The sequence below is a fragment of the Esox lucius genome, chromosome 14 (genome assembly GCF_011004845.1).
Source record: "Esox lucius isolate fEsoLuc1 chromosome 14, fEsoLuc1.pri, whole genome shotgun sequence".
NCBI lineage: Eukaryota > Metazoa > Chordata > Actinopteri > Esociformes > Esocidae > Esox > Esox lucius.
In genome coordinates, this window is record NC_047582.1 from 16,849,877 (window position 1) to 16,866,869 (window position 16,993).

Consider the following 16,993-nt stretch of genomic DNA (forward strand, 5'->3'; position numbering starts at 1 on the left):
TTAAGGGAGAGAGACCTGCATTATTGGGCTTAATTTCATATAATCAGGTTGTCACACAATTATATAAAAGTGCATAAGGCATAGGGGACATAATGAATTCTAATGGAGACAATCTTTAATTTTGTCCTTAACCCGGCTGTCAAAACCTCATCCATATATGTACATTTACACTAACCGCTAGTTAGACACGTGTAGTTTTGAGAATCCAACTGAAATCCACAAACAATTATGTCATAGGATTTCTAGGTTCAAAGTTAGATGAAAAAAGGACCCCCCCCCCCCCCACACACACACACACACACACACACACTGTTAAACCTATATAATCATTGTTCATGAACACAGAAAATCAAGACAAGGTCTCCCATTCCTCGTCTGTCCCATCCCCTCCGTTCTTTCTCCCGGTCGCCTTATGTGGTCCAGTCCCACCCCTTGCTGTCTGAAATTACCGTCCTCTCCACAATACAGAGCAATTTCAGTACCTCCCCCTAGTTTTGCTTCCTTTTGCTCTGCACTTGCTCAGTCTGTGCGTCTGCCTACCTACCTTTCTTTACATCCACCCCTACCACCTATCCACTTGCGAACCAACACCGAGCAATCCAGGACCTCCTTCCAACCCGACATTTCGTATACGTCGATCTCTTCCATTTTCCTACAGTTCGACTGTCACTCTGTTTCTTTGTACCTATGCTCACGACCTCGCAGAACCGAAGGATTTCTGTCTCTGGAGCATGATAAGGACTGCCAACTCATCCGCAATCCAACAACATCTAGTATTGAGCTACCAGCATGCAGACTGGATACATATTCTCCAGCAGAAGTTTTCTGCCAGAAAACTAAAGCCCCTTGTACTAGAGATTCTGAAAACGGGAAAATCAGTTTCAGGTAAGCCTTGATAACAGCCTTACTTGCTTTAATTCGTAGAATTTTTTTACACACTATGCCAAGTACCTATGACAGTAGCTGAATGTTAGCACACTGATCGTTATGGCGATGTTGCATGGTCAGCAGTAGTCTACACAGTCTGAACGAATGCGTTTTTCTGCCATCACTGTCATCTTACCGTTTCCCCCTTATGTGTTATCGTGTCCAACATACGTTGTTTTCCATTTAATTAAAATTTACGAAACTCAATTAATGTGGATATAAAAAATACGTTATAGCCTACTTGTATTTACATGTAAAGTGTGTTCGTTAGCTAAGTGCAGAAGGCGCGTATAGTTGAGGTAGGCAAAATTATCTTTGCATATGACTGGATTGTAATGCAAGGAGGCTGCAGAGGGCGAGAAAAAGCAAATAGCCTAATCTGTTTTCTGTCCACGCACAGTTTCTTTCGCAAGGACCCTCGCCTCAATCTGAATCACACTCGGACACACTGAAGTTCGAGGGTGCAGTATCATTTCATGTAGACTATATTGTTCTAGAAAAATACGGTCACATTCAGATTGCCACGTTGTCTCTTCATTTGATGTACAGTATCCTTTATGGCTGATGTAACTAATTGGCTGATGTAACAAACGATGCATTATATAGATGCTTTAGACTTAAATGTTCTTTCAATTGCTTCCATTTCATGCATCATTCGTTTGTTTTTATTTGTGGGGAAAAGGCTACAGCGTTTTTCCAACTCGACAGGTGAACTGCAATGATGAAATGCATCCGGCTACCGTTTAGTGTCAGGCTGTTAAGCTTTCAATAGTGTAATTGTATTTTATCTGTGAATACTTTTAAACACTGATCAATCAGAACCCTCCGTATGTGTCTGTGTGTGTACAAATATGAAATATGCGACAATATCATTGCAGTCATAGCAATATTGGAAAGGTGCTCAATAAATATTGAAAAGCTGTCTTACTGATATCATAAAAACGGAACAGAAATTCTATTAACAGAAAATATTTGTCCCTTTTTGAAGCAGCACCAATGATTCAGTCGCCTTTTCATTTGTCGCTTCATGTTGTTTTGTAAGTGCACTACTATAGACTATCTGTAGGGGGAGCTCGTGATCTTTTGCGCCACTTCTCATTTTATCAGTTATTTGCAGGATAATTGACTGGTGTTGATAGATGAAAAAATATAAAATTGAAATACAACTCCTCTTGTAGAGAGCGCATCGTTTTTATTACTGACGACTGGATCTTTGTCTCATCTCAAATATTTTCATATTGTCATTTATTTTCTTTATTTTGTGTCTTTAGATATGTATCAATAGGTTTCTTTAAATGGCAGTGGGATTGTCAGAAACATTATGTTCAACACAGTTACCAATCAGTCATAGCCTCTGTTTTACTCTCTTAAACATATATACATTCCACATAACACAGAAGAAATGTCATTCATACACTTACTAGCAATGTTTGAACTAAAATCAAATTTGAGTGGACATCTTTATACTAATAACTACATATAGCGTGTAATTTCAACATAGATTTACTGTTATTGTCATTCTGTATTAATGACATATCTACGCTGCCATGTGCATGTCCCATGATTAACATAAAGTTGGACGTTGTCAATCAAAGTAGCTCTGAGCAGTAGCACCCTTCGAATTACAATTTTGACTTTCTATTTTAGTTGCACTGTAAAATGTACACTTTTCCTGTATCAGGCAGTGCATAAAACATGCATACTTACAATATGTTGTTATTTGGTCTCATTGTTTCTGACATTTTGTTCGGCATATTACATACATGAAAACATCTAATAAACAAAGTCCTTTTTTCCCCCAAATAGGTCTTTAAATCTTTTGGCCAATAGCCTATATTGCATACATGCATGAAACTCCTTTTCAGAGAGAAACGGCTCACAATCTCATATACCAAAAAGAAAATGCCAGAAGTAGCTTGAGGCTAAGCTATTTCTCATGCTTGGTGACCCTGTGTTGACAAAGCCTTCAAAGACTGGGAGCACATGCTGCAACATAATTAGGGCCCTATCAAATCTGCTTTATTTGTGCGTTACCAGTGGCTGATATTCTTTTAACACATTCGACCGATGTAGATACCAATGTTTTGTCAATTTAGTTTTTCTATGCCATGGCATGAAATAAATAAAAATGTAGCTTCTGATGATGTTTCAAATTTCAAGAAAAACGAATTCTGTCATACAAAAGTTATCTTTCCATTTGTTCTAATATAAAATAGATCAATGAATATAAAAAAATATTAATGATATGAAAATAAAATAAATACATTTTCTTTCTGTAATGGTACATTATCAAATGCCTCGATATACTTTAACTAAATTAGTATTAGGTTTTATCAACAAAATTGCAACAGAGAATAAATAAATAAAATAATAATAGCAAAATTGGTCAGAAACCATTGTGTTACAGACAAAGTACAAAATCATGAATGTCAGCCTCTAATCTAAAAACATTGAAATATTAACATTAATGCAGGCCTGCAACACCAGATAAAGGCTAATCATTTAAATCAAAATCTGTTTCTTTGTGAAAATGCTATAGGAGTTGTTCTATTAGTTTGGTTTGTAGGGCACACATCTAGGCCTAAATTATGCTGAGAGCTACAATAGCTTATTGGATACTCTCTGAAAATGTAACTTAAAATGGGTACAGTGCTCAGAGTAATTGCGTGCCCGATGTTGCATAGAATTCTCGCATATTTTACATTTCCACTCTGGAGGCCAGATATTTGCTCAGTAACCCAAAAAATGTGTGAGCAATGCTCACCAAATGCAGCTCTGGAAAAAATTAAGAGACCACTGCAAAATGATCAGTTTCTCTGGTTTTACTATTCATAGGTATGTGTTTGAGTAAAATGAATAATTTTGTTTTATTCTATAAACTACTGACAATATTAATCCCAAATTTCTAATAAAAAATATTGTAAAATTCATATTCATTTTTCCACAACAAAATACTAATGTTTTAACTTAGGAAGAGTTCAGAAATCAATATTTGGTTGAATAACCCTGATTTTTAATCACAGCTTTCATGCGTCTTGGCATGCTCTCCACCAGTCTGTCACATTGCTGTTGGGTGACTTTATGCCAGTCCTGGCACAAAAAATTCAAGTAGCTCGGCTTTGTTTGATGGCTTGTGACCATCCATCTACCTCTTGATCAAATTCCAGAGGTTTTCAATGGGGTTCAGGTCTGGAGATTGGGCTGGCTGTGACTGGGTCTTGATCTTGTGGTCCTCCATCCACACATTGATTGACCTGGCTGTGTGGCATGGAGCATTGTCCTTCTGGAAAAAACTATTCTCAGAGTTGGGGAACATTGTCAGAGCAGAAGGAAGCAGGTGCTCTTCTAGGATAACCTTGTACTTGGCTTGATTCATGCGTCCTTCACAAAGACCAATCTGTCCGATTCCAGCCTTGCTGAAGCATCCCCAGATGATCACCGATCCTCCACCAAATTTCACAGTGAGTGGGAGACACTGTGGTTTGTAGGCTTCTCCAGGTCTCCGTCTAAACATTAGATTAACCTTGTGTTGGGCAAAGCTGAAAATTTGACTCATCAGAGAAGATGACCTTACTCTATTCCTCTACGGTCCAATCCTTATGGTCTTTTGGAAACTTCAGCCTGTGTCTTCTTTGCTTCTCATTGATGAAGGGCCTTTTTCTAGCTTTGCACAACTTCAGCCCTACCCCAAGGAGCCTGTTTTGAATTGTCCTCGCTGTGCTCTTCACCCCAGCTGCTGTTTGCCATTCTTTTTGTAGGTCACTTGATGTCATCCTACGGTTGTTGAGTGACATTCGAATGAGTTGATGGTCATCTCGGTCAGTGGACAGTTGTTTTCGCCCTCTGCCAATCTGTAGCCTCAATGAATTAGATTTGGTTCAGGTAATCACCTAATCAGTACCTCATTAAGTAAAATGAGGTGTGCCTGTGTTGGAATTTAACAGATACTGGAATGGAATGGCTGCCATACATGTAGAGATGCTGATTTAAGAATAATTAGGATTGGTCTCTTAATTTTTTCATCTGGTTGTTTCCAAACCCAACAAGGACAGGAAAACTCCAGTGAGCTGGCAAGGGGACTGAATGGATCAAGATGGAACTGGGCTGACATTCTGGAGGATAAGATTTAGTCTTTAGCTAACATTTCTAAAAATGGCATCTTTTAGAGGGAGTGCAGAGACATTTGAATTACTGCGCATGCAACCTGATGTGTTCCGTTTTAAATGAATGCGAGCTTGAGTATACCAATGGAATCTTGCCAGATTATGCCTGGCTCTTCCCACCATTTCTACATTCTACAAACATGGTTGTACTAGTCTCTCATTGGAAACATCACCATGCGGTATGGGTTGGTTATTCGGTATCTTTAGTTTAGCTTTGTTTCTGTAGCACACACGATTGCAGAGTCTGCGAAACAATACACACTAGATTGATGAAAGTGATAATCCTATCATTCTGGTAGATAAGCATAGGCTTCTCTCTTACTAAAATTTAAATTATTTCATTGCAAAGGTTTTAGAGAAGCCTTGATATACCAGAATAATGTTTTTCTTGGTGTCATTACTAACTGCTACACAAAATAGTGGAAAGACAAATCACAGGTGCATTCTATTATCAATCAATCAAATGTATTTTACACTCACCTAAAGGATTATTAGGAACACCTGTTCAATTTCTCATTAATGCAATTATCTAATCAACCAATCACATGGCAGTTGCTTCAATGCATTTAGGGGTGTGGTCATAGTCAAGACAAACTTCTGAACTCCAAACTGAATGTCAGAATTGGAAAGAAAGGTGATTTAAGCAATTTTGAGCGTGGCATGGTTGTTGGTGCCAGACGGGCCGGTCTGAGTATTTCACAATCTGCTCAGTTACTGGGATTTTCACGCACAATCATTTCTAGGGTTTACAAAGAATGGTGTGAAAAGGGAAAAGCATCCAGTATGCGGCAGTCCTGTGGGTGAAAATGCCTTGTTGATGCTAGATGTCAGAGGAGAATGGGCCGACTGATTCAAGCTGATAGAAGAGCAACTTTGACTGAAATAACCACTCGTTACAACCGAGGTATGCAGCAAAGCATTTGTGAAGCCACAACATGCACAACCTTGAGGCGGATGGGCTACAACAGCAGAAGACCCCACCGGGTACCACTCATCTCCACTACAAATAGGAAAAAGAGGCTACAATTTGCACAAGCTCACCAAAATTGGACAGTTGAAGACTGGAAGAATGTTGCCTGGTCTGATGAGTCTCGATTTCTGTTGAGACATTCAGATGGTAGAGTCAGAATTTGGCGTAAACAGAATGAGAACATGGATCCATCATGCCTTGTTACCACTGTGCAGGCTGGTGGTGGTGGTGTAATGGTGTGGGGGATGTTTTCTTGGCACACTTTAGGCCCCTTAGTGCCAATTGGGCATCGTTTAAATGCCCCGGCCTACCTGAGCATTGTTTCTGACCATGTCCATCCCTTTATGACCACCATGTACCCATCCTCTGATGGCTACTTCCAGCAGGATAATGCACCATGTCACAAAGCTCGAAACATCTGAAATTGGTTTCTTGAACATGACAATGAGTTCACTGTACTGAAATGGCCCCCACAGTCACCAGATCTCAACCCAATAGAGCATCTTTGGGATGTGGTGGAACGGGAGCTTCGTGCCCTGGATGTGCATCCCACAAATCTCCATCAACTGCAAGATGCTATCCTATCAATATGGGCCAACATTTCTAAAGAATGCTTTCAGCACCTTGTTGAATCAATGCCACGTAGAATTAAGGCAGTTCTGAAGGCGAAAGGGGGTCAAACACAGTATTAGTATGGTGTTCCTAATAATCCTTTAGGTGAGTGTATAAAGCCCTTTTACATCAGCACAAAAAGTGCTTGTATAGAAATCAAGCCTAAAACCCCAAAGAGCAAACAACAAAAAGAAATGGATCCATAGTAGATAGGAAAAACATCCAACTGAAGTTAATGTCTTATGGACAAATGAATGTATGTTCAATACATTTAGTTGATTCCCTTCTACATACAATGCACAATAAAACAAGTTTGACTTCCTTTTTAATGTCGGGATTCCATGATTCCATACACATTTTCTGCATTGCTGATTTTATATGGCCCTGCAAAATGTGTTCTGACTTGCTCTGTGCACTCCATTGATGGATTGTTTGAAACAATGTTGTCATGAATCACAAAGTCAAATAGAGATCTACACGTAAACACACACATATTGGAAGACACATACATTGGAACACACATGCACACTAATGGATTAGAGAGCACAGTAGAACAATCTCCTTCAACAGATAAACTGGGTGGTAGGCAACGCTCTGTTCTCCGTGTGTGTGGACAAGAATATCAAATGCAAGCCTTCTCAGTGCTGGAACTAGAAGAGCGGTTTCACATTGCCAAGAGGCATCAGTCGTCTATACTATTGGCAGAACTAGCAGTGGGTGCTGGTTGCAGCTGGAATGGCCGGAAGGCTTCCTCCCTGGGGGGAAAAAAACAGTTTTGATAGGAGTATAAACAACAGTGGTCAAATCACACCATGTGTCAGAGCAACACAAAACGGATGGTGAACTTTATTTCAAATTGCAGTGATCATTTGACCTGTAGTTGTGTTCTTGCCTATACTCCGCTGGGGCTTTAACAAGACCCAACAAGAAATTAAGTGGCTAGATTTGGATGTGTTAATATCATTGACATCCCTACTGTGAATACATATTCTTATATAATATTTTCTCATAAGCACTTTCTCAGAGTATTGCTGGTTAATGTGCATACTTTAGTTCACATTGTACTCCTACAAAGGAGAATATTTTTCTCTATTTTAAACTTCTCTTATACAACTATGTACTTTTCTTATAGTATTGTGCTAATGGGATTTGCATGTATGACTTATGAGCTACATTGGTTATAGTGTCCTACAACCAAGGGAAAACTTTTGTGGAATCTAAGAGGCATCTCAGTAAATTATTTATCATTCAAATCTCAGTCTTAAGAACTGCATTGAGCTTCTTTTTCACTGGGGTGTGAGAATGAGGTAACTTGCATGTAAAATCATTTTGTCATCTGTCATGGGCAATGGCAGAAATCTTACGAAAGAATAGAGGCAAATGGTTGTTGACCTTTATAAATCAGCTAAAATATCTCTATATACACTGCTGTGTGTTCACTGCTGTGTGTTCACTGCTGAGTCTTCACTGCTGAATGTTCCCTGCTGAATGTTCCCTGCTGAGTGTTCACTGCTGAGTGTTGACCATGAGCCCTTCATTGTTGGCTCTTTGTTTGCTGCCAGAATGAAAATATTTTGAATTCCAGATGATGCAATATAAGGCAGTGATAAACAGAGATCTTCAGCAATATACCCAAATCCAATGCATAATATTTGGAATACAGGCTGAATCTGGATTAAATTAAAAGAAGAAAATATCCTGAATACACTGGGCCGTACATAAGTATTTGGGCCGTGACACACATTATGTTGTTTTGGCTCTGTACTCTACCACATTAGACTTAAAATGAAATTTTCAGTGCTTTTATTTGAGGGTATTTACATCTATACATTGGGAGTTGTAATCGGACAAATTTAAATTTTCTTAAGTTTAGTTGTCATATTTAGTAATTGTTTGCAAATATTTTACTTTCAGTGACTGCCTGTCATTGACCCAAAGACATCCCCAGGTGCTGGGTATCTTCCCTGGTAATGCTCTGCTAGGCCAGTATCGCACCCATCTTCAGTTCCTGTTTGCTTCTGGTCATTTGTGCCTCAATTTTGCCTTTTGGCAAATGAAATGCATGCTCAGTTGGATTGGGGGCAGGTGATTGACATGGCCATTCAAGAACATTACACCTTTTGGCCCTGAAAAACTCCTTTGTTACTTAAGCAACTATGTTGAAGGTCATTATCTTTCAAGGTGCTTCAAGGTGAAGTGCCTTTCAATGAGTTTTGAGACATTTGGTTGGATTTTTGGTGTCAAATCTCAGAATTTTTTTCAACTGCTACCGTCAACAGTCATTTAATCAATAAAGTGAGCCAGTTGAAGTAGCAGCCTTAACACTGCCTCCAACATGTTTCACTGAAAAGGTGTTATGCTTTGAATGAGGAGCAGTTCCTTTCATTCTCCACACATTACTCTTTACATTACTATAGTACAGGTTAATCTTTGTCTCATCTGTCCATAAGGCCAGATTGTTTTATGCACTTTTTAGCTAAGTGTAACCTGGCCGTTCTGTTCTTGAGGCATACCATTGGTTTGCATCCTGTGGTAAACCCTCTGAACTTGTGATTTGCATCTTGTGTACTGTAATTTCCTGTTCATAAACCACAGTTTAGCCACATCCATGTATTAACTACTGTGGTTAATACGTGGGTGTGGCTAATACACAAGTTTACATTTTTAATAATGTTTCTACCAGCTGACTTATTCACAGATGAGTGCTTGACGACGTAGTGATCTCAGAAACCCATGTAGCAAATATGAAACAATTGGTGTTACAGGGTTTTCAAAAACATGTTTTATTCTTCTACAAATACATTTTGGTAATTTTGGCCTTAAACATAACAGATGTTTAATATTAATGTACAATGTAAGTACGAGTCATAATTCTCTGGGCCAATGCGGTTTATATGGGTGTGGTTAATACTCAAGTTTGTATACACACAAAGCTATAAAATGAATGGTACAGTTTATACACGGTGTGGGTTATAAATGGGGAATTATGGTACTCTTATACATCTGTGCCTTTATCCTGGAAAGTGTTCTTGATCTGTTCAACAGTTCGTAACAATTACAACCATTGTTCTCTCATCCAATAAGGTCGCCTTTCATGGTCCAGTAAGTTGTTTGCTATTGCACATTTTTGAAATGTACCAAACATTTTATTTTGACACAATGTTTTGGTTATGTCTCTGATCAATATATTCCAATCTTTCAGCCCCATGGTGGCCTGCTGTACAGGCATTAACACACCTTGAATCACCTCTAGAATTTTGTTAGCGCTCTTGTGCATGAGCGAATGTGTGCAGTGGCACACATCTGGCTAAGAAAAAGCTAAGCAGCTAATTGCCCAATTTCTTTTGGTCCATGAAAATCAGAAGGCCATTAAAAAAACGGTGTGTGAAGCCTACATGGTTCACAATTCATGGATGTGAATACACTCAAATTAAATCTTCTAGTTGAATTTTGTTTTAAGGGTTTCCAATAATTGACACATTTTTAAGAAATACATTTTGTATTATTTAGTTTTTTCTTTGAACAATTTGACCTAAATACAGTTTAGAAATGTACTATTTTAAACTGATGAACAACAATTAAACGTATAGCTGTATAATACCTAAACATATAAATGTAATATCTCATGTTAGATTAAAGGGGGAAAATTCCTAATGTATTTCAAAATACATTAATTGATGATATTTTATCGGTTTAGCCTTGTCGTGTATTTTTTTCTATTTCTATGTATCATTGTAGTATAGGGAAATGTCACTGTAATTTCTAAGAATTTTCTTAAATAATATGTATAGCCAGGTCCTAAAACATAAAAACCAAACAAATTGCTGAAGGAACCCCTGGTATGATTCAGAATTAGGCTACACATTTTCACCACCTTGGAATAATATCTTTTTACTAATGGTCAGAAGTTCTAAACACCAGACTACCTGTCATTTTTATTATAATTATACTGTTTGATTACAACACAATAATGGATGTTTTTTGTATGCAATTTAAATGGTTTAATTACCTTATTCTAACAACAGGTTGGTTGCTGATGTCAATTATTGGTCTTATTGTTCTGTTAAAGGGTAACATACTGTATATATTATTCCTGAATTAAGGCTTGCTTATGGCTTCACAATCACAAACACTGCTTTTTCTGAGATCATGTGCTATTGACATGCCTCTTTATATGTTAATAGGCAGCCCTATAGATGCCGGTATCGAAGTTCATTTTAATGTATAGGTTAACATTATTAAAATGACTCCGGTTTATGACATGGAATCCTTAAAGTCAAAGTAATTTACAGCTTCTATGTCTTTGCCTGGATAACCAGTGATCCATTACACCCCTATAAATAACAAAGCCTCTACCATTTGGTCTAAATTAACTTCCATAATTCATACAATTATTTAATCAGGATCCCTGATGGATGAGAAGAAACAGAGACCCTTGCAGTCAGCAGAAGCCCAGTACTCTGTTTGCCTGTGCTGGGTTTAGACTATAGTCTCCTAGCAGGTTGAATATAATAAAAATGGAGAACTCCCCTATGGGTGCAATTGAGGAACCATGGCGTGGCTCAATGGGTAGAATGCACTCTTATCATTGGCCGCTGAGGCTGCTGGGATAATTAATAAACAATGGCCACCTGGTGGGGTGGTGGGGTCGTGCCAGCTGGCTGCTTTTCCTCTGCAATGGCAGCAGTTGGGCCCTGGTCACTGCAGCACTGAGAAATGGTTGGCTGCCAAGGTGGCTTCTCTTTAAAATCAATGATATTTTGCAGATACCTACTTATTCCTATTGTGGTCAACCCTTAAATGGGTAATCCCCTCCCAGAAACACAAATAATGATACTACTGCTGATTTGGTGAAACTATTTGGTGCTCCATCAGTGGGTAAAAGAGAAATACATATTTTAAACTGCCTGGTCTTCAAAAACATTCTCACCCTGAATGGGTCTATGTTAAGAATACTGTATGTAATCCTACAAATAACCAATATTTGTGTATTTCTTGACTTTTCATCCAGTACCCGTATGACTGACCTTCAGTTAAAAGTTAAATCTAGTAGTTTTTTTCTCCAATAAGGCATTTGACACCCACACTGCCAAGTAAAAAATTATAATCACACCAATCAGTAATGGGATTTTTTTTTAAGTCTGCTTCAAAAGTTTAATGTATATTGATAAACCACAGCACTGAGTTTTACACATCTTAAAGGCCTGTTTTTCATACCGTGTTACGTCTTAGACTCCAATCTCTTGAAGCACTTCCTTGTTAAACCGTGTGTTGTTGGTAGTAAAGTAGTGTAGTAAACAACCTTGAGTAAAGTAGTATGCTAAGATAAGAAAAAAAAAACCTAGGCAAATATGCGCTTCTTTGTCTTTCAAATTATGTGTTAGCCTTTTCAAATGATTAACTTGGATTAGCATATAGAACGTGCCATTGAAACACAGGACTGATGGTTGCTTATAATGTGCCTCTGTATGCCGATGTAGATATTCCATACAAATCTGCCGTTTCTAGGTTCATTAGTCATTTATAACAGTAACAATATCTACTAAGGATGCAAAAATACAGTGGGCCCACTGTTCAGTACTTATAGCAGTTTGTGGGTCACGGAAATGGTACAGTTTTGCTATGAATGACGTCATAATGTTAGAAGTGTTTCTACCCGAGTAGCCATCAGTACTTTGTTTACAGTGTTCATCCCCTCGTTATCATATTGAAAGCTGAATCCAACATGTTCCCAAACAATGTATTTGAAAGATGTCAGTGCCTCTTTAAATTTGCTTCCCTCTGAACTCATTTTAGCTATGGTCACGTGCAGTGAGAAACCACAATTGCAGTCAGAATGTTAAATATCGGCAAGACACTCGTGACGGTTGGCTGCTTTTCTCCCAACACAGGTGATCATCAGGTAGATCGCTAGCTAGTACCAAGCTAGGTCATTTAGCTAGCTACATAGTGGACATTGGCTATTCAACTTCCCGCAGGCACTATGGGAAAGTACAAATTCAATCAAAGGTTTTTGGACAACAGCAACTTTGCTTTGTGGTTGAAATGAAAGAAAATGAAGCCCACTGTTTTTTTGCAAGAAGTCTTTCAAACTTGGAACATTTATGGGAATTAAATCTGTGGAATCCCATATAAAGTGTGAGAAACACAAAAACAACAAAAACAAACTCCCAACAAATGCCTGGCATTTCTCAGTTTTGTTTGGTAGTATTACTGACGCAGTCCCACAGCCAGTAACATTATTATTAGCAGTAGGCTTACTGCTCTAACAACAATGGGTACTTCAGTCAAAAGGCATCAGGTGTTGTTGTTGAGTTGGTCTAATTGAATTCGTAGTGGCATTAAAATATTCTTAAATGTAACAAACCTGAAACCTGCAGATACCCTTTGGGGTGCCTGTATGGAGGTTTCCTACTGAGATGTCATTGCAAATTGTCCATTCATTGTTTAAGGTGGAGGGCGTTGTGGTTGCTGCAATTGCCACGTTTTGAGACATTGTTGTGGAGTACAGTTTGTCAGCCCTCAGGAGCCCCATAACGGCCTGGGGCCCCAACAGTTTCTTGCCTTACCTGTTCACAAGCTACGTTCCTGGTTCTGTGGATCTGAATATATAACGTGTGTGTAGTCTGCACCACAAAAAGCATGAAATTCTAGGAAAATAACCGGCATATCTTCACTCTGCAGTTCACATGTGCGTATTGAACCGTAGAAGGCGTAGCGAATGGTTCGATAACATACCATGTACCATTGCATCCCTAATGTATACACTGTATTTCTGATCAATTTGATGTTATTTTAATGGACAAAGAGGACTCAGTAAAAGTTCCTTTACATTGCTATTGCAAGATAAGTAATGCTTTAATGATACAATTATAATCTAGGCATTGGTGTTAACTGTAAGTGTTGTACTGGTTGCCATTGTCTAGCTCGAAGTTCAGCCTGACATTAGGAGTCAGACTTGGAGATGGGACTTAAAGTCAGGCAGTTCTAAATCCAAGCAACTAAACTGCAACTTCAGCTCTAAGTGAAAATTGCCTGGGGCAGCCAGTTTGCGACATCACCTGCTTTGTCCCTGAGAATGACGTAGGGCCAGATGTAGAGAGAGTAGGGAAAAGAGAAAGAGGCAGTGTGCTTCATTTAGCAGTAATTGTAGACTTCTATTTCTTCCATCTCCACTCTGCGACTGGAAGGCAGTAGCCATTCTTAAGTCCTGTCACCTCATGATCATGTAATAGGGGGGAAAGTGCCCATTTGAGATACAGCAAATTGCAGGGGCTTCTCCCATGGTCCTCGTTGGGGTGATGGTGAGGAGGAGGTATGGGGGAGTGCGGATTGAGGTTGAAGAGAAGGGACTATGGAAAATGCTTTTAATACTCTGGAGACTGTATTGAGGCAATGACTTCAAAATGTGGTACATTTTCCCACATAAAATAGAGGGAATGTCTTCATCCAAGACTATAAATTAATTTCCTTTTCCTATAGTGAGACGGTTTCTTGTTCATAAAACTGAACCTCTTTGGGAATGGTGAGTGCTTCTGGCAATGTGGCTACCTATCTGTAACCATGACAACATCAGCAATGAATGACTTCCATGATATTGTGTCTCAGTGTGATGTTTATAGGAAAATATCAGATGGACATTTGACTATTTCCTTTAATCCTAAACCAAAGCTATCATGTCATGTTCTCCGCTAGCTGGGGGAATGCTGCTACCAATGGCCAACTGAATTTAAAGAGGCAATTTGTAGAATGTTTTGTGTTGTACTACCAGACATCTTTTGAAATATCTGCAGTAATAGTGGAATTATGGTGTTTGACTACATTTATTCATCAGAAATTATTTTCAATGCATACAAAAAATTATTGTCAACAGAAGCCCAACAAAATGTGTAATGTCACTTAATGTAACATCAACTAAGTGAGATCTGTGAGTTCCAGAATTGTTTCAAAGCATAAAATGATTGTTATTCAAATGTACTCAACTTAAAATTGACTGTATTTTCATCAATTGTGTAAAGTCTTGGTAAAAATAAAACCAATAAAAAAAAATCCCTGAAACAAATGACAAGTAACCAAGAAGTTTCTGATGGCAAACAAAAACAGGTGAGGATTTAAAATGATTTCTGAAACAACCAATAGGGGTATCCGCTGATTGTTGAGCATAATAGAACCCTCAGCAACTTAGGACAAAGAGTGATAACAAATTGGAACAAACAGGGCAAATCAATAGGCTCAAGCTTGTATCATCTCCATTAATTGGCAGAATGCTGTACCAGCATCTCTGATCTATTAGATGTTTGAGCCCAGGTGAAAGATATCCACATTAACAAATTGCACAGTAATCCATCGAGATGGCGTTTCCTTATTTTTAAGGTAACCTTCAAAACCTGTGACTAATATTTATGTAACAGAACATTAGTTTTTTTCCATGGATAATAGTTATTTTTCAAAGTTCTATCAAGCTCTTTATTGGTGGGAGAGCAATTTAACCATCTGATATTGCTCTCACACTAGCATGACCCTGATCTGATCCGATCAACTGTGTAAATACTGTACTCTAATGTGTGATCACCCAAGTAGGGGATGACCGAATGACGTATGCTTGGGAAATGTAACTCCATCAACAGTTTTCTTTAAGTATTCCCTAATTTAAAGTCATGTAAAATCACCATTCACAAGAACACTGCACATGTATTTTTCACATTTTATCAGTTCTTGCTATAATTTAAGGTTACGTTACACAACAGATCAATCAGTCATTCATTGGAGACATTCATGACAACTCCTTGTTACTTTTGAAAAATGAATGCGATTGAGTCATTCACTGTGGAACTATTTGTTATGGCAGTATGCCTTTTCTCCCACAGAATCATCAGGGGCTCCAGGCAGTGAGACGGAAATAAGTCATGCTTAATTTTATCAGGCCGCTGACATAGTGCTGACTGAAGACACAGGGAGTTACAAACACTATGTAAAAATGATTCAAATAGTACACCTACAGCTTGCTAATTTTGTCAATAGTGCGGTGCTTTATAATGTGGCCTGTCTTAGCAGGTGGCCTAAGGTCACAATTGGTGTTGTTGGGTTATGCAGTACTGTAACATATTTGGCAGGACATTGAATGCACCCAGGGTTGTATATTTACCCCTTAGTGTTAATGTCTGGCCACCCATACCACTTATATTTACTCATTGCTACAGTGTACTTTACAGTCATGTTTGACAAGCAGGTAGTTGTGCTGACTTAATCTTTAGAGACAAGGGGTATATACTGTACACGCGCACACACACACACACACACACACACACAGACACTCCCAAATAAGCAGACACCCTTTTACATTTCATCAAACGCACATCCACATGCACTACCATACATTAAACACACACATTCATAAACACACATCTGGCCATGCTCTCCATACACATCTCCTCACAGAGTGCTCTGTTTTCCTGGTGATAGAGCTAGTTTTAATGATAGAGAGGCCAGGCAGGTGAAGCCAACTGAGGCAGGTATAGTATCTTCACCAGGCTTTACTCACAGTCAGCACATGAACAATATAGGGCAGATCATAGGGCTTCTGTAGAAGTCGCTTTAGTGAGCAGAAAAATGTGCTTTGGAAGCCAAGCTGAATTGTCCCTCCTGTAAAAAGAAATTGTTATTTTTGGAAAGCTTAAAACATTTGCATGCTGTGAAAATCCGTTTTACTGCTCACTAACATTATTTTGGTTTTCAGCTGGTTATAGAAGAACTTACATAGACAGGGGGCTTAGGACATCAGCCGGTTCTGTTATGGTGAAAAGTATTAGTTTGGAATATCTGGTCCTGGAATTATTTAGAGTAGACGACACATCTACGTGACATAGCACATGGATTGGTTCAGTGCTTGTAATATAGTGCAGGAATGTATAATACTTTGGTAGCATTGCAATATGTTTACATACACATGTATATGTTGGAGTTAGAAATATTGTTTTGCATGGTAAATTAATGCATTAGTCTTGTGGGTATGGCCTGGGAGCTATAAAAAGTTGACAACTCTGGGGAAAGGGGAGCAGCAGCAGAATAATTTCAAAGGCAAGAGGTCTAGAGTGCTCAATTTTTAAGCTTAAAATAGGGGTTGGTAGAATTCAGGAGGCAGAACCAATGCTAAGGACACATTTTACCAATGATAACCTCCCACCATCAACCAGGAAACCAAGAGAAGAAATAGCCCTATATACCTTAGCAGGAAGGCAAAATCCAAAATCCAAGTCATATCAGCACTGAAACATCTGCCCTGAATGCCTCTGCCCTCTGTATGCAGAATGTGAATGTTTAT

General features: G+C 38.6%; 1 protein-coding gene across 1 annotated transcript in view; it reads left to right on the forward strand.

Moving 5' to 3' along the window:
* Positions 1 to 419: 419 nt before the first annotated feature.
* The window catches only part of brinp1 (bone morphogenetic protein/retinoic acid inducible neural-specific 1), a 222,059-nt gene continuing 205,485 nt past the window's right edge, over positions 420 to 16,993 (forward strand). Inside the window, exon 1 of the mRNA XM_010901621.5 lies at positions 420 to 885. The gene's annotated coding sequence lies outside the window, so the exon portion shown is untranslated. The remainder of the gene's footprint in view (positions 886 to 16,993) is intronic.